Here is a 20156-nt window from a genome sequence, read left to right on the forward strand (position 1 = left end):
ATATCACTTAGGATGATAGAACACGTGTATATTTTGTGACGCAGAGATACTAAAAATATAATACAGATTTTTACAAAAATGTTGTACAAATGTTCTGGCCTGACTAAATTCAGGTCTATTGCGTTTAGAGATAACTTTAATCCTTTTATCAAAAATATCATTTCTTTCCATTGGTCTCTATATGTGGATGAATCATTTGAATTTCATGCATAAGTTATGCATAGTTTGATAAAAAGTGAAGATAAGCATTGAATTCCAACCTTGAGTGTTACTACTTTGGTGCAACCTCATCATATCTTCATAAAGAATATTTAGTTAAATTATATTAGCAGAAATAATATAAATTCGTTTAAATAAGTGAGAACAAACAATTGACTGAATTAATTGTTGAAATACCATGTATAGATATAGTGTTGATTACGTAATTGTTTGTTTTTGTACGCCATGTATAAGTAAAGAAAGGTTGGCCACTCTTAGATAGCAACACATACAAACATGTCACATACACACATAACTGATATTCCCATATAAATATATAATATTAATCTTGCATCTAATTTCCGCCCTCACGAACGCAAACAGTGATTTTTATGAAAAAATGTTTCAAATAAAAGTTGTTTATTTTTTTATAAGGAACATTCTTTACATTTAAAATTTTGTCCTATCTCTAACGGTTTATAAAGATTGACCTATATTGTTCATTTACGAATTTTTTACGTCCTGGGCACGCTATAAAAATTGATATAAACTTGATATCTCTTTTCTTTTTTGAGTTATCGTGCCCACAGACGGACAGACAGACAAAAGGACAACCGGGAATGGATTTTATGAACACCAAAGTTTTGTTAGTAGAATTAATATTATTTTTTTTTATATGCTATAAAAATTTACCCTATTATAATTCGATGTGCAAAGAGAGATGAGTTTTACCTACCAGGTACCAGGTGCGCTTAAAGCTTGTGTGGAAAATGATATTTTTATAGCATTTATAGAAGAAAAGGGTTATTTTGGAAGTGTTTTTCCCATTTTCGGAAGGGGGTTTGCCGTAAATCCTTAAATTTTTCGAAGTATTCTTTTAATTTGACTTCATTACGCATCAATTGGAAAAAACTCTATAAAGATTCTATTCTGTACAGAAGTTTTAAGGGTGTTTTCGAAAAAATCGAAAAGAAATGGGTGATTCCATTTTAATAAAGTGTTTTCTTTATACATGAGGGGGAAATATAACTATAGTGATGAAGTTCTGCTGCTCACGAGTTTATTAATTATCATTTTTTAGTTATGTAAGTAAAGTCTTTGATGAATAGAAAAGACTTATGGTGGTACAATAATAGTAATAATAGATAGATATAGGTATAGAGACTCTTGAACAGTAGTAGGTAAGTATAGTCAACTAACAAATAGTACAAGTTATAATTATCATAAGATGACCGTGGACATTATTATATTAAATTATCATTACTTCAATGATTCTAAACATATTAATATTCATCATAATATTTCTGCTAATTATAAACACACAAAAACTTACTTCTTCATGTCTATATATACTTATTTTACATAATAATAACTATAAACTATAATAGATGATAATAAAATAGTCTTTCATAATAGTATTGAATTAGGTAACAAAGCACCTCGGACACAATACAAAATTTTTTTGAAAACTATAGATCATGCTGATCAAAAGTTCTTATGGACCCTTAAAAACTCTTCCCTTCCGAGCTAAACCCCTTCAAAGGTTATATCTACATGAGCTATTAATTTTTTGTTTCGATTAAAAGTTTTTGAAAACTATCTATTTATAGACTTCAGTTACGTAACTAGGGCGTGGTAAAGGAGGCAGGCGCAACAGAAATAGATTCGTAAATAAAAAGTAACACCAAAATTTAGTAGGATTACATACTTGGTTTATCAAAATTGAATAAAGTTTGGATGTGATAGACAAAATTAAATTTTTTGGATTCTGATGACGTCATTAAGTTAAAAAATTTGATTTTTTTGATAACACAGGCAAATTTGATCCGATCTCATTGAAATTTTTTTTGAAACCCACTAATTTTGGGTCATTCTTTTCAGCTGTGATGTCAACTTTTCGCTAGCTATCACTCATCTACTTAATTCCGGGAACAAGACTCCACATTCTTGAAACCAATTAGACCTAGGTTAATTTTGATCACAAATTTGAAAAGTATGACCCAAATTTAGTAGGATTACATACTTGGTTTATGAAAATTGGATAAAATTTGGATGTCATAGAGCAAAATTAAATTTTTTGGATTCTGATGACGTCATAAAACGACGTGTATTAATAAATTTTAAACAACCGCAACACTCTAAAACCAATGGGTAAAAGGTTGTGGTTAGTTAGCGATGCATCTGATCCAAATTCGATTCACAGTTTGGTTCGGTTATTTAAGCACATCCCATAGTGTCTAATATATAAGGTTTAGACAATGTTGCCCCAAATCGGTTAAATACATCTTTATTCTAAGCACGATGACCCAGAAACTTCACTATCAAAATTAAAATAAAAAATTTTGTTTTTCAGTGATTTTTATTGTTCTTAGTTAATGTCTTGACTAAAAAGTTTCTTTGAAAATTAATTATATGGTATCAGAAACCGTATAAAAACTTAAAACTATAAAGAAACCACATAATTTCACGGTTATTTCAAACAAATGAATAAATTTTGCCAGTCATAGTAGAGAATCTGTTGTTTTATAATAGCGGATCTTTCAGGATTTAAAAAAAAATTGAAAGCTATAGTTTCTTCAAAAAGTGTTCCACAATCTGGTTAAATATTCCATTTTTGCTCTAAATTGTATAACTTTATAGGTAGCTATAGGCGAATCAAATTCGCCTTTTTAATAGTAAAGGTTTGTGCAGTGGTTGATGGAAACACTGCATTTTGGTTCGAAAACAATTGGTCACAAATATATAAATCGAATATAGACACTAAGAGGTTACGCATAGTTTATGTCACTCACATAGAACCAGAGTGACGGAGTTGTTTACGTCCTAGATCGCATATCTAAGGAACCCAGGTTCGAGTCTCGGCTGCTATGTAATTTTTTCTACTTATTCAAGTACGTAATGTGTATTTTCAATTGAAGTGTACATTCTTATTCTCATCTGTTAAATGGTATAATGTGTTGAGATAGCAAAAGCTATTAAAATTATCATGTATGGGGATTGCCTATCCATTGATTTTTTAACGAATTTCCACTATTTAATAACAACAAGTAGTAAATTTTTCTGATATTATTTAAAGATAAATGATTTGACAAAAATTTTAAATAAAAACATTTTAATGTGATTTTGCATCACATAATTAATTTTTGTCCTACGTAAATCAATTATGATATTGTGTATAAAATTTATTATCACCTCGGTGGGTTGACACCTAAATATTACCATTGATTTACTAAAATGAGAAAAAATGCACTTTTTGTGTGAACAGTATTCGTTGTGTGCGTAGTCATGGTAGGGACAATAAAATCGCTGCCAGCGCTTCCAGTGAAAAATTTTGACGATAAAAACGGCTGCTGTGACTAGTTTGCAATTCTTTACATGTTAATGTTATAGAAAATGTCAAATTAAAATTACTCAAAAACACTAATTAATTAAACTGAATGCATTAAAGATTGTGAAAATAAGAGAACAAATTGCACAAATATCATCTTTCAAATGTAAATTATCACATTTATTTATTTAAATTTGTGAGACAATAATATTAAATTTTCAATGTAAGTCATAAATACAATCCATACAATTTTATATATGCATCCATACAATTCTATAATTAAAGTAGTGTTTCGTTACCATGGAAACGCCTCCAATAAAACTCACACACGGTGCGAATAGGCTACATTAACTGCTTTATAAAATGAAACATTCAATGGGTTAAGGATGTACCAGCGCCAAGACAATTTTGGATAAAAGATTATTGAACATATTGAACATTGGTTTTATGGGAAAACGGTAGATGGATGATATATTTTCATAGAATTCTCCAAAACTAGTCGATGGAAATTAAAAAAAAAATTTTTAATTAAAGTAAGAAGAAAATTTTTCGATATCTGAAGTAATTTTCAAAATATTGGAAACTGAAAATTTTGTTTAATTATTTAGCTTTCGATTTTTCGAAAACCAAGGCCGATATCGAAAATTTTATTCTTATTTTTCGTCTACATTCATGAAGTTATAACAAAATTCAATATCAAGGTTGAAAATAAGGTACAAATATTTTCATCCCTAAATCTAAAATTGCATTGGTGCTCGTACTAGCTTAAGAAGTACCATTCATTAAACAATACTAGTTTCAGAAAATTTTATCGAAATCTATTTTCCATATACACTTATTCCAACATTAACAAACCTTTAAAAATATGATTAGTAGTACATCTCTATCTCTATATATTATAAATGCCAAAGTAAGCATGTTTGTTTGTTTGTTTGTTTGTTACGTTTTCACGCGAAAAGATGCGAATGGTTATTAATGAAACTGTACAGCAATATAGCTGATGTATCAGAATAACACATTTGATATCATTTATAAAGATATATTAATAAAAAATTTAAAAAAAATTTTAAATTAATTTAATTTGACATTACCATAATTTACAGATTTCTGTAAAAGTAATCATTAGACATTACCATAAATTACAGATTTCTGTAAAAATAGTCAATATAAAATATTTCACGGCCATCTTCTCTGATATACTTAATGAATAATTATGACTATTATACATTTTAAAAAAAATAGAAAACCATACATATATTTTAGCTGTGTAAAATAATCCTTACTATTATTTCGAGTGTTATAGAAAGGGGATAAGTGAGAGCAATCTTTTAAACTTTACTTTTAAATCCAGCGAAGCGGGTGGGTATCACTCTAGTTATAAAGATAAAAGCAATGAACTTTTTAAATAAATACTCACTCGTGATGAATTTATTGTCATATTCTTTTGATATAATTCTTCAACTATTTACGAGCATAGATACATACATAAAATGATGGTATATCGCAACAAAGACATCAATTGAAGATGCCACATTTATTATACATATATACAGATAACAGCTGAGCATAGTACACACGTATATTGTAATAAATTGGTCTAATTAAGCTTCTACTATCATACTCTATAATTACATATTTTACATACAAATAAAAAATAAAATAAAATATGTCGTTCTTTAAAACAGTAGCCCAGTCAAAATGTACCAACATTTGGCTGTAGATTTAGTCCAGAAAATCATTCCAGAAAAACAGTTTCCCATTTTTTTTTATTCATACGTTATCCATAAAAAAATATTATGATTAAACCTGACATATCAAATTTCTGCTTGCCGTCAGTTAAAATTTATCTCGTTCTTAAACCTTTTATCTCATCTAAAATTACGTAAACAGACCCATTTTTAAAGGAATAACTGCTTAAGCGGTATTTCAAGAAAAGAGTTTAAACAAATGAAAACAAACAATTGACTGAGTTAATTGTTGAAATAGCATGTATAGGCAGTGTTGATTGCATAATCGTTTGTTTTTTTACGTCACGTCAGTAAAGAAAGCTAGTCATTATTAGATTACCACATATACTGATATTCCCATATAATACATACTATGTAATTTGCGCCTAAATTGTGCCCTCACGTGTTAACAGTAATGTTTACGAAAAGATGTTTCAAACAAAAGTTGTTTTTTTTATAAGAAACATTTTTTACATTTAAACTTTTTTTCTATCTTTAACAGTTTACAAGATAGGTCCTACGGACGCAACACGTCCTATTGACCTGTGATGGTCATTTACGAACTAGACCTCACTTTTTAGTCTTGAGCCCGCTGTAAAAATTTCAACTGGAAATCTTTTTTTGTTTTTGAGCAATCATGTTGGCAGACAGACGGACAGACAAGCGAAAATGGACTAAATAGGTGATTTTATGAACACCTAAGTATACCAAAATTTTGTTCGTTGAATCAATATTTTTCAGCGTTACAAACTTGGGACTAAACTTAGTATACGTTTATATATTTCATATATACATGGTATAAAAATTATTTCGATACTCCTAGTGAATTTTTATAACTGAGTATTCTGCCTGTAGTTTAGAACAACTTATGGGTATGGCCTGGTGCGACCCATGAGGTCCACACGAATAATTTCCTAGCATAATAAAAACTCGACCGAATGTTATGAAATTCTTTTAGGATCATATCGATCGACACCTCAAAGAAGGCGATGTCATTTTTTGTTTGCTCCATATCGATCAGGAAAGAATTAAAAAAGAACTCGCCCTACTCGACCGAATGTTATAAAATTCTTTTCGGATCATATTTCTGTTAATACGCTACACACAACACATATACTTCTTCTCCAAATTGGTCTTAAAGCCTCGTCCTAACCATGAAACGTAAAGATATGTTGAAAATTTCGATTTCGAAAACCGTACCATTTACAATAAATTTCTATACTGGGAAATTAATGATATGGCTAGTAGTCCGATATTCAAGGAAAATTTTATCCGATAAAGTTGGAAAAATTTATTTTATCCAGAATTTCTTGAGTAATTTGGGAGTCCTCCTTAAATCGATCATAGCTGATATTGTACTTTCTCACAATGCAAATGTTTGATGCAAAGTCGTTCAAGGCTATTTGATTAGAATCAGACTTAAAAATACTTATATCTTTAACCTTTAATATATCGATAATAAATCAATTTAAGACATAATGCGTATGTTGGAGGCATGTCAAATTTAGACATACTTTAAAAAATATTTTGATACGTTTTTAATAAAACAACAAATACTAAAACAAAATTTCCAAAGCAAAAATTCTAGGTCTTACTTCTATCTTTCATCTTTCATCAAATCAGTCTTACTTCTATCTTTTCGAATTTTTCGTTTGATTTCGAATTTTTTTCCCAATAACTTTGGACTGAACTATTCTTTCAATCAAGTGCATGGTCCATAGATAGTTTTCGGGTAAATTATAAAAAACTGTGGAAAAACCTGTTTAAATTTCGACATCACCCAATTTTTTTGGGCATATGAAAAACTTAAAAGTTGCTCTCGAGAGCATTGGTGCGATTTGTTCCAAATGAACTCCAGTATCCGTGTAATATCTAACAAGGTGGCCATTGAAGTTCCAAACACCCTATACATACTATATATCAAAACCAGATTGTAATTTCAGTCAGTTTATAATCCGCCTTGACTCATCTATCCCTTCATGAAAGATAGTAATTTCTCTTCCATGAAACGGCTCAAAAACCACCTCAGTTCGTATTAAAACCCGTATCAAATCAACTCGATCTTGAAGTTAGGCGAGTTTGACCTGGTTGACTTAATACGGGTTGTGTTCGCTGTTGGTAGCTCATGGGTATCTGGATTACAACGCATATACAAAAATATTTAGGTTATTTTAGATACAACTTTTTTTCTAGATTCTAGAATATTTCACAAAACATTTCTATTTGTTCAATGACGTTCTTTTAATGTGACCTTCAATGTTATTGTAAACGAAATCTGCTGAATATTAGTAACAAAATGCAACTTTTGTCACATATCTGAGAAATTATATTATACAAAAAACACTTGCGAAAATTTCAAATTAAACGATTAATAGTTCAATAGAAATGTAATATATACAGATGTTCGAAAAAAGATATCAGATAAGTGTCTCCAGAAAAATTTTCAATATGTTTGTGACATATATAACTTAAAATGGTATTCTCCGAAATTCACGATATTTTTTAGATGTCCTGTTTTGAGCTCAACAATAATTGTTTGTTTAACTTTTTTCTGTAAAAATCTTAAAATAGACATTCTGTTGGTAAAAAGTGCCAAATTTACCTACAACTCTATATAAAAGGCAGTTTAATAATTATAATCAACGTTTAAGATTAAACAGTGATTGGAGTGGCCTTTGAGAATCAAACCAATGACTTTCTGGTTCAATAAATTAATTAATTTGACATCCACAAAAGACATTTTCTTGACACTAACTAAGCCCACAAAAAAAATTTCTGGCTCAATTCAGACGGATTGTACCTATAAGTGCTCAAGGCTTAAAAAGTGTCAAAAAGGCAGTTTTTTACTGGGAATTCCTAGAAATTGCTAAAAGTAAATAGAGCGAGCGAAAAATTTAAATAAAAAATACGTGTTAAGGAACAAGTTTTCATTGTACTAAAAAGTAAAAAATAAATTTTCCTATGAGTCACATATACTTGACTATATTTGTAAAAACTAGAAGCATTCAATTTAAAATATCAAGGATAATTCGGAACTCCTCAAGCTTTTATAAATAGTCAAGTATGAGTGACTCTTAAGAAAAATTATTTTTTACTTCTTAGGACTATAAAAGCTTGTTAATTAAAAAGTACTTTTCATTAAAACGTATATATGTCAACGGAAAGTGGGCAAAATTCCAACAGATACATTCCAAGTGAAGTTAAATAATAGCTTTTAAAAACTTTGTCAATTATTCCAAAAAAATCTTTTAACAAAAAGAAAACCGACTTCAAAAGAAAAACTTTTCCAAAACAAATTAATATGCACTAAAAAGTAAAAATGCAGTTAAAATTATTGTTATTTTTTTAGTCGGTGTCAGCCAAGGAAACAACTCTGACAGAACAGTTTGCTACATTAGCTTGGTTGACACCGACTCCAAAAATAACAATAATTTTAACTGCATTATATTATCGTTATTTTTTACTTTTTAGTGTCGGTTTTCTTTTTGTTAAAATATTTTTTTATTTTTGGATTTTTAGTGAATCTGAAGTACACTAACTAATTTGTCACTAAAAAAGAATCATCCAAATCGGTTCACCCGTTTGGTTTGAAGTCGGTTAAAAACTACTAGTCTTATTTTGCATCATTTTCTAAAGAAATTTTTTTTTTAAATCAACCTGTTTTACAACGAATTTTTTCATCAAAAAATTTGCACAAAAAATACACAGAATGATTTTTTAAAAAGTTTTCACCTAAATATTTCGAGAAAGAATGGAAAATAAACAAACACAAAAACACGTTTCTAATAATTTTTAGGAAGAATGAAAAAAAAAAAAATTTAGTTTAAATTTTTCGCAGTGACAACAGTAACTTTCTATCAGAGCGTAGGTAAATTGTAAAATATTTATTCAGATGGTACATTTTGACTGGACTAAAGAGAATTTTTATAACTATATTTGTCCTAAATAATATTAATATTGTTTTTAAAACAAATATTTATTTGAAGAAGTATTTTTTTTTTTTGAAATCGGTATATAAATAACCTTGCTGCCTTATCAACAATACAAACACTTTTTTAATAAGTTTTTGTAAAAGCATGCGCAATTTATCATGATAGGTAATTAATAAATCCAAAAGAGAATTTTTATAATTATTACCTATTAGTTAGGTAAAAGAAATACTAGTAGTATTATAAAAAAAAATAACAAAACAAAACAAATAATAAATACAAGTGTTTTATTATTTCTATGAAAATTGAAAGTTTTTTTTTAAAATCATAATTCAGGTCATCGAATATTGGATTTTTATTAGTGAGACTACATGAAACTCGTTGAAAAATCAATATTGCCTCCTTATACTCTAGGCGTCGGATCAGTTTCGTAGTCAATGAACGTCTAAGGCCTCATCAAAGTAGTTTTAAATAAAAATTAACTTCTTGGCTTGACTTAAGAAACGTTAAGTTATTGAATATTGGCTTCTTATTAGTCAGTATACATGAAACTCGTTGAAAAATCAATACAGCCTGCTTATAGTCTAGGCACCAGGTCAGTATCGTAGACAATGAAGATCAAAAGCTACACCAAAGTTATTCTTAAAGAAAAATTAACTTCTTGGCTTGACTTAAGAAACGTTAGGTGATTGAATATTGGCTTCTTATGAGTCAGTATACATGAAACTCGTTGAAAGATCAATACAGCCTGCTTATAGTCTAGGCGCCAGGTCAGTTTCGTTGTCGATGAAGGTCAAAGGCTGCACCAAAGCTGTTCTTAAAGAAAAATTAACTTCTTGGCTTGTCTTAAGAAACGTTAGGTCACCGAATATTGGATTTTCATTAGTCAGAATACATGAAACTCGTTGAAAAATCAATACTGCCGCCTTATATTCAAGGTCCGTTTCGTAATCAAGGAAGGTATAAGGCTGCACCAAAGTTGTTCTAAAATTAATATAATTGGTAGGTATAGATATAATATGCAATAATGCATTTGATATATTATTTATTACATAAAAGCGTACATAAGCCTTTCAAATGTAACAAGACAACGGACATCGGATATTGGACTAAGTACGCTTTTATGTAATAAATAATATATCAAATGCATTATTGCATATTATATCTATACCTACCAATTATATTAATTTGACAAAATATGCTAAACATTTTCACTCAATCATAATGTCTTGCTCTTGAATAATTTATAATTATTTACAGTGTATAATGTTCAAAACACGTGATTTCGTTATAAATTGGACGATTTTTTCAATAAAACATAATTTCAAGCAATCGTATTAATCGAGGTGACAAGGCATTTGATCCAGGAAAAAACTCCACGCAAGTAGATTTCTATGAGTGTATTCATCGAAATTATATTAATGCGAATTTTTGCTTTTTTGATTTACGCCCATAAAGTGGGACAAAAGTACCCTACTTCCGGACTCTACATTCTCCTTATTAAACATTTAAAAATACTATAAGTTTTTATATTTTTGGACGATTCTAAGCATTTTTTGATCATTGATACCTTTCAAAACCTTACCGTTTTCCATTTTTCAAAAATAAAGCTTGGGAGCTTAAGATCTACGAAAATAATATTTATCGGTTTATCCGCTTAGGAGCTACGATATCACAGACAGAAACACAGATACAGAGACATGAAACTTATAACACCCCTCTACTTAATCGGGGGTTAATAAAATTCATCTAACCTCTGTATCCGTCCAGTGATATATCCAATTTGTTAAGTCTGTTTTTCTTGTTCATGCGAGATCTTTCTTATTCCTTTATCAAATCCCATGATTTTCCCCTAATTTTAAAGATTATTGTGCTGGCTTATGACGAAAAATAGACTCACGGTCTAAAAATGTACCGCTTAGAAGAAATAGAAAAAAATTAAGTTAGAGAATTAATATTAAGATTTAATTTTGTTCATTATGTAATTTGTATATCATTATTTGCAATTAAGTTGACTATAAATAAAAAGAAAGTAAATTAACACTTTATATATTATTTTTTTAGCCTGTTTTTAACCACCAAAATGCTGGGATTGAAAGATGTACGAAATATATGTAAATTTTTGGTCACAGAGTTAGGCTCCACGGTGCGTCCCTCGTAGACAGCCAATTATATCTGAACTAACCTTTAGTTATAAGATTACCTTAAACTTACATCAAATTTCAATTTTAAACCTCATTTTTTTATTTGAAAAAAAACCGACTTCAAAAAAATACTATTCAAAAAACAACTTAATATGCACTAAAAAGTAAAAAAAAATAATGATAATATACTGTAGTTAAATTTATTATTATTTTTAAGACGGTGTCAGCCAAGGAAACAACTGTGACAGGACAGTTTGCTATATTATAACTTGGCTGACACCGACTCCACAAAAATAAGAATAAATGTAACTATATATATATATATATATATATATATTTTTCTTTTTAGTGTATATTAATTTGTTTAAAAATAGTTTTATTTTTGAAGTCGGTTTTTTTTTGTTAAAAATTTTGTTATTTGGTCGTTTTTAGTGAGTTTGTAGTACACTAACTAATTTGTCACTAAAAAAAGAATCATCGGAATTGGTTGGCATCATATTGAGTTATTCGTGCATTTGTCGCACAACATAGGTTAGTTATACTCGATGCAAATTTTCGACTTATATGGTTTTCTCATGGATCCCATTTTCAAATTGAAATGGGACCACACGGGAACCACCAGCTTTCAAATAAAAAAAGAATAATCAAAATCGGTTCACCCAGTCGAAAGTTCTGAGGTAACAACAACAAAAAAATCTAGTCGAATTGTGAACCATCTCTTTTTTTTGAAGCCGGTTAAAAATTAATCGAGTAACCTAAATACATAGTTATTGATAGATTACAAAAGAAGTTTCATTATTCTAAGTATTATGGACAATACAAGCATTGCATTGCATTGGTATTTGGTATAATATAAACGACATCAACATCTAACATCTGTGATGATGGTTGACTCAACCAACCAACATGACTGACTCTTCCCTAATATGTTAATATTTTTAACAGATTAAATGAAACAGTAACAGGAAGTTATCAATTCTTACGTCATTGATAATCAGATTAGGTTGCTTTTTTTACAACATTCCAACTTGTTTTCGTATTTAATGGTATGATTAGGTACTGTAAGTACTGGTATTTACAAAAATGTTTTCTTCAAGAATTTCCACTATTTTCATTTGTAATCATAATATTATTAATTTAAAAAAATACAATGTATTTTCTTTTTGCATTCCAGTGTAGTGCAATTTAACACTAGATATGCGTTGTAAAAATACGCGTTCTTTACAAGGTGTAGGTACTACGCTACATGGATTTAAAGACGTTCTCAAAAATTTTCGTTTTCTTAAGATCATCTTTATATCGTGTATATGCATTCTCATTAATAAATTTCGATTTTTGCCCCAATTTCCTAGATCAAATCTTTGATTTATATGAGCACGTATTTCGACTACCATGTAGTCAGCATCAGTAAGAATTAGGCAGTCCACCACCAAATTAGCAACGAGTAACATACGATAAGAGTAATTACGATTAGCTAATTCATACTGATGATGACTTCTTGGTAATCGAAATACGTATTTATATAATACAAAAAATCTAGGAAATTGGGGCAAAAAACGAAATTTATTTCGAAATATCCTAGAGTTCTTATTTATTATCTTTGATAATATTTATATTCTCATTAATGCCCTTTATAAGCAGGTAAATTTTTTTAATACCTTTATGTAATAAGGCTAATAATTTTCTTTCAAGGATTAATTTAGAATATTAATATTTATTAGTTAAAAGCACAGCAAATACTTTCCTATAAAGAAAATTATAACAAGCGGCACTCGTTTTTCCATAAAATACATTTAAAGTGTTGAATGGCATTGGTGTGTTATTTCTTCTATAAGTGATTTTCTCTAAACCTTTAGGTGTCAATATCTGGATGACCGAGTTGCTCGGTATTTTCTTAGTTAAAAAGACACAAATTTTATCACTATATAAGAACCGTGGAGATCACACCAACTCAGAAGACACACTAAATTGAAAATATTCGAGACTAATGTTAAAAATGTTCTTTTGTATGGATGTCAAACCTGGAAAGTCTCGCAAAGCATCACCAGACAACTGCAAGTCTTTATCAACAGTTGTCTCAGACACATCCTCAACATTTATTGGCCTACACAATTTCCAATGAAAAACTGCTGGACACCTGTCACCAAACTCCGGTCACACACTCAGGCGAAACAACAGCATTGCCAAAGAAGCACTTGAGTGGAACCCCCAAGGAAAAAGAAGGGTGGGCCGACCTCATCATACCTGGCGAAGAACCCTGGAGCAAGAAATTTCTGAAGAAAGCAAATCCTGGGGAGAAGTCAAGTCCATGGCACAGAATCGAGTTCGTTGGCGAGCATTTGTTGAGGCCCTACGTCCCCCACTCTACATAAATACCAATTTGAATGTCCCGGTAATGTACTTTATTTTGTTAATTACGATAATAGATGTCAGGAAGAATCATATTGTGCAGTGTATGTTTCAGTTTTTCATGAAAAGACGGATAAAACGGCGTTTTTTAAAAATGAAACCTAGCTAGATCGACTTTTCGCCCCAAAAAACCCCTGCATACTTATTTTCATATATATATATATATATATATATATATATATATATATATATATATATATATATATATATATATATATATATATATCTTACTGTACTTCTGGCCCATTTTATGGGCGTCAAACTTCAGTTCACATGAAGATGATTTTGTTGAGTACACTAAGCTAAACATTTTTCACCATCGCAGAGTATTTTAAAAGGAGCGATTTTTTTGATGGCAAGTGTATTTATTAGTAATGTTAATGTGTAAAGTAAGTAAAGTATATTTATGACTGACTCTGACTATGACTATTTGCCTACAATAATAATGTATAAATATGAAGTTTGATGAAAAGTAAAAACAATAAACAGGTTAAAGTTCAAATCATTTCACATTGGCCCTTGTATGTCTTGTGGTCTTTTATTTATTATGTATTATTATTTAAATACTATATTGAATACAACACCACCATACTAATGCCACCATATCTAAGTATTGTTGACTTGTATTTATTATTATTTATACAATCATGATTATACTCGTACTAGTCTAATACTAATACTACATTATATTATTTACAAATATATCTACGTCTATATGGAGATGGTTCAATTTCATTGAAAAAAATAGCATTGTCGTCACAAAAAGTGTTAACTATTACGTCTTGTTTTCTCTATATGTATCTATTGTACAATTTTCAATGCCAATATTATAGATATACATAATGTTCGATTTACATCTAGGCATATAAATATCACGAGTATGACAGAATACATGCGTTAAGTAATGCATCTAAGTGAGAGGTATTATATACATGTGTTGGAGCATCGATATACGTTGAGATAGTTGTAAGACGTTTGGAGAGTGGGAGTTTCTTAGTTGAATAGATGAACTACAACAGATAAGCCACGATACAAGTCACTTTTCCAATTTCATAACACCCACTGATTAAAGGCTACGTTATATTAAATTGAATATGGCACCCTCTAGAAGACATAAAGTTATGATCGAAAAACAAACTATGACAGAATGATAGTGTTAGGTATCAAATGAAAGGACGTAATTAGCACTTTTCAAATATATATATTGTAATACTTGATCAAGAAACTATAACCCCAAAATATTTGAAATCAATGAATGTTCAAAAACTAAAAACCCCGACGCTCTTAATTGAATTGAAATTGTTAAAAGTAAAATCGTTATTACAGCCGGGAACCTCTTTTCCATCCTGTGGTAAACTTTTTAATCTTAGAGGGCCTCCAACTGTAACAACGATTTTACTTATCATAACAATTTCAGATGAAATATTTTCTTGTTTTCATACTTTGAAGAGCACGATTTTGTAAGTGCGTCGGAGTTTTAGTATTTTATTGGAACTGATTTTATTTTGTAATTAGTAGAAAATAATTTGACTAATTAAAAAAAAAAAATTAAAAAATTTTCGGATTTTCCGTTAAAACAATGAAAGCAGTTTTGTCTGAATCTCTGACGATTATATCATTACTCGTCTAGCACCAAATGCGATCTTTCCAAATTATTATTATTATTATTACAAGAATTTAACTTCACTTATATGTGTGCATGTTTTTTAATCTAATCAACAAGTTAAAATTGGTAAAATATAGAAATAATGGTCGTAAAAATACGTGTGATAGCTCGTTGGACTCGGAATGATGTTTAGAAAAATGTGCCAGAAGCTTTTTTAACACATAAAAAATTACAAAACTTTTAATAAACTATTAAAGATATTTCATTTTTAGCCAATAAAATGTTAAAGAAATTTAAAAAATGATTTTTAGAGAGGAGGATATTTCGAATAAAAATTGTTTATTTACAAAATTTTCTCGAATTTTCGTTTTCATTGTTAACTAAAAACAAATGATTAAATAATTGGCGTAAAATTTTTTGCCTTCGTCGAGCTTTTCTTATATATATACTTAATTAACAAGATCACGTCAAAAGAGTTTAAAAAATTTTAATTCTTTGTTTATAATAACTTTTTAAATTAGCATGATTTTTCATTTTTTATGCCCTTTTTTTTTTAACTTAAGGTAGTACTATCGGTAATAGACTTTGCATTCAGAATTAAATGAAACTTGGCATAGTTGTCCATTATTATATCATAATTAACCAGTTAAATTTTTAGGGGCCTTCAGAGAACTGAAAATCTGAACGTCCAGTTTTGTGAAATAAAATAAAAATTGTGATTTGCCATAAGGATCAATGTTAAAATATCTTTTTTTCAGTTCTCTGAAGGCCCCTAAAAATTTAAGTGGTTATTTATGATATAATAATGGACAACTATGCCAAGTTTCATTAAATTCTTAATGCAAAGTCTAGTACCGATAGTACTACCTTAAAAAAATTACTACAAAAATATTCTACTAGAATACAGTTATAAACACGAAATGATATATAGCTTTATGTTAACTAAGGTTGCATCTAGTTACATCATTGTTCTGTTAAGCCAGAAAATGTAGCAAATACCAACAAGAGAACCTTGAATTGTTTCCAAAGTTTGTAATTATAACATTTATGTTAAAAATATAAAAATAATAAAGAAAAGAGTATTTACACAAAAAAAAGTTCTAACATTTATATAACAATGTTGTTTATAGCTCTGGTACAGGCAAAGAACGGGTATTAAAGTACAAGATATAAATTAAACAGAAAATTTACAACAAAAAAAAGTTATAAACTTAAGTCATGTAGAGTTCTATCAAACCAAAGTGGCACTGCAAAAGAGATATTATGTAGGTGCACATATCTGCACTCTCTTGCTCAGTGCCACTTTGGTTTGATAGAACTGTAGAAGGGTCTCATCATGTTCCTTAACTCATTTTATTGCGATTTAATGTTGAAAAAGAACGTTCTCCGCTGCAGATTATTATAGAATTCCATCTTAGTCCGCCTTTTTAGGAATTAAGGATGTATGAGCACGGTAGAGGAGACACTTTAAAAAATATATATTTTGTTTGGCATACGGACTTAACAATTACTTTTATGTTTGTTTAAAAACATCCACGCACGCGCCCCTTTGTAACCTAGCACCTTGAGGCACGTGCCTACTTTGCCTTATGGATAATCAGCCACTGCCCGGCACTAATTATAAACCTACTTTTTTTGTTTGGCATAGGCAATAATGAAAACCTACCAACACTTTAATACCTGGTTTTGCTTGTTTGCTTAATATACATAGGCATATTTTCTTTGATTCTTTTCAAAATCAAATTTTTCAAACAAATAATCCGCTTCAACAAAGACATGGACTAGACCCAATACAAGAGGTGGGTAAGTCGAACAATACTCTTATGAAACAATAACTATTTAATGAGTAAACATAAAAAAAATATTTCATATCTTCCGATTACCATTCAATTGTAACGATAAAAATATCAAATCAATTTAAATAAACAAATTCCACACGTAGATACTGCTCAGTCTTAGCGAATTTTCTGGGATGAAACAGAAAGCACACCTTAACATATACAATATATCGTAACAATCTTTAGCTTCCAAAGTAACGATTTTTTCAACATAGTGCCAAGAGAAAAAGGAATTAAATATGTACTTTATATCCGCAGGAAGTGGGGTGGTGGCAGATAATAGAGGAAATGGAAATTTTTATAAGAAGTTAATTTGCAGAGCATAATTTTTACTACAATTTATCAACTTTTCATTAAAAATCTTATATAATTACAGATTAGTTTTGCTCATTTTTTTGATGAGGTGCATATATCAAACGTATTGCCATAGGGAGTACTTTGAGGAGATAGAAGGCGTTGTCTTGAACACAAATCCATTCGAATTAGCCATCGTAGAATTCACTCCTCGTTTAATAAATATGCAGAATTGAAATTTTCAAATTTTAGAAAAATAATTTATATATATTTAGGAGGACGTTACATACCCATTAGGAGGACGTTACATACCCACTTTGCTGGATAATTCTCTTTAATTTTTTTGAACCATGATTTCATCCTCACCTGCCTCTCTTGACTTTTCATACTCACTAGACTTTAAGGAAGCATTCGGGTTTAAGATTATCGATTAAGAAATTCATCTTTATCCCCACTGACAACATAGACCCCCATGGACCTTTAAACAAAATTTCATCCCTTTGATATTTTACTCTCAGGAAATCTGACACAGAACTCCAAAGATACTGAGAATTTTACTCAAATCTAAAAATATCCAGTCCATGAATTGCACAAGTGTGGCTTTCGGATGCTTGCCACATTTGACGTTCCTGTTTAGGTGGGCTCGTTCGGCTACTGAGCCGGTTTGGTAGTTGAAAATACAAAAATTTATCTATAAATTGAAAAAAAATCGAAACTTAATTCGAAATATCCGAGAAAGATAATATTTATATCGACTATAGTTAGAAACGATAGACATTTGAAGAAGTTTTATGCGAAGTCCCATTATCGGTACAATTACAATAGCTACATTTTCTTTCAAAAAATTCGACAAAAAAGGTGGCTTTCATTATAAAATTGACTTAGTCATAAAGAAGATGACATCGAAACATTACTATTTTATTATAAAAAAACGTCATATTATTACAATGTTGTCAAATTTGCAATAAGACAACAAATTTATAAAACACCATGTAGATAGATAGATACTATATAAATATATAATTGTTGCCAAATCATGATGAACAGAACAACTAACAAGAGATAAAAACATAAAAAATTGATAAACAAATTAATAGTTGATGAAGAAATCATTTTTGAATATTGATGATTGCTAATAAAGATAGACAATCACATTATTATGTATTATATAAATAAAAATAACTACTAAGCACTCTATTGCTCTAAACAGAAGAGCGCATCAGAAAGTTGCCAAGCATCGTTTGCTCTGTACCGCTGTTCATAATACAATTAGGACAAGGTCGTTCTATTGCAGTTTTTAACAAACATTTATATAGCGAACAGCGCAAGCAATCATCAATGATGATTATGAAAAACATGCGACGACAACGACGACTTGACAAGCGAACAAATTTTTTGAATTGGAAGAATTTAAATTGAATATTTATTTAAAACAAATTCACCTTCAATTCATTCATCATCACATTTTACAAGAGTATCTTCTCTTATCAATATCATCCAATGAAAATGAAGCCTTGCGCTGCCTTGTTGTTAGGGATTTATGTACATGGTTTATTGCAAAAGACGTACATCATACAAATACAAATCAACTTAATTATAATAGTCATATGGTTTACTTGAATTACGTAGTTAATTCTTATCTTTTTTTAAAGTATTCTTTTTTAAAGTCTAAGACTAAGTACATAGTATGTTATTATTTAATTTTAAACAAAAAAATAATGGTGTTTGAAAACTCGACCAAATTGAACGTTATCACATGTCCTTATCAATGTAGTAATGTATGAATACGCTCTCTGGTAGTGATAAAAAATGATAGATGATGTTTTGAATTGAATTTACAACAATTTCTTACCTTCTAAATTTAGATTGATTTATCAATAAGTTGTTGTTGATTCTCACATTGTAAATAATAAATGAAAAATGTTTATAATAAAAAACACTGTACACTTCATGAGATGTCCATCAAATGCACACAATTAAACAATAATACAAAAAAAACTCCTTCCTTTTTTTAACTGCTGACTGCAACAATTAGATGCTGAAGAAGGTGTAATGTGAGCTCCCTCTAACTGATGACAATGAGTACTCACTCTCTGTATTATAGTTGAGTTTGGCTATTATTGTACAATATACTCCACAATCATGTATATTATTATTTTATTATTATCAATAGACACACACTCATATTATTCACTCACGAGTCACACAGTTTGGTTACTTGGTGGCTGGTTTGCTTGAATTTCCTGACCGTCGTCATCATCGACTTCACTGTGTGCCGAAGCCAATGTCGTAAGGAGCCGAAGCGACGGAGGACACGTCAGCATGGCTTTACCGTGAAACATTGAGGCCTCCACACTGGCGGCGGCATCTAACTCTCTACATGCTGTTGGAGACGGCATCATTTAAAAAGCTGACGTCCAATAAAAATGTTATATTTTTACCATCCATTTCTTTTTCAAAAAGATGTGTATATATGATCGTTTTGTTTTTTTTCGAACAATAGGCCAAAGGAATTTTATTTATTGTACTTTGTGTCTCTTTAATTATTTGTCTTTTGTATGTTTTTTTTTGTTCAAGAAGGTTTATCATTATTTAATTAATCAAATTCAATTGCGATGTATAATTTTTTTTTCAGTACCATTTTGAAATACTTTACATTCTTCAGTTATGCAACATTTTCTGT

The 20156-nt window shown here is 29.6% G+C and overlaps 1 protein-coding gene across 2 annotated transcripts in view; it reads right to left on the reverse strand.

The window, feature by feature from the left end:
• LOC123290885 overlaps nt 1–19953 on the reverse strand; it is a 47762-nt gene extending 27809 nt beyond the window's left edge. The window contains exon 1 of one of the 2 annotated variants that reach the window (XM_044871244.1): nt 19326–19953. The gene's annotated coding sequence lies outside the window, so the exon portion shown is untranslated. The remainder of the gene's footprint in view (nt 1–19325) is intronic. The other variant, XM_044871245.1, reaches the window with a different exon arrangement.
• Nucleotides 19954–20156: the final 203 nt, after the last annotated feature.

Source organism: Chrysoperla carnea, chromosome 1, assembly GCF_905475395.1.
Source record: "Chrysoperla carnea chromosome 1, inChrCarn1.1, whole genome shotgun sequence".
In the NCBI taxonomy this organism is placed as follows: domain Eukaryota; kingdom Metazoa; phylum Arthropoda; class Insecta; order Neuroptera; family Chrysopidae; genus Chrysoperla; species Chrysoperla carnea.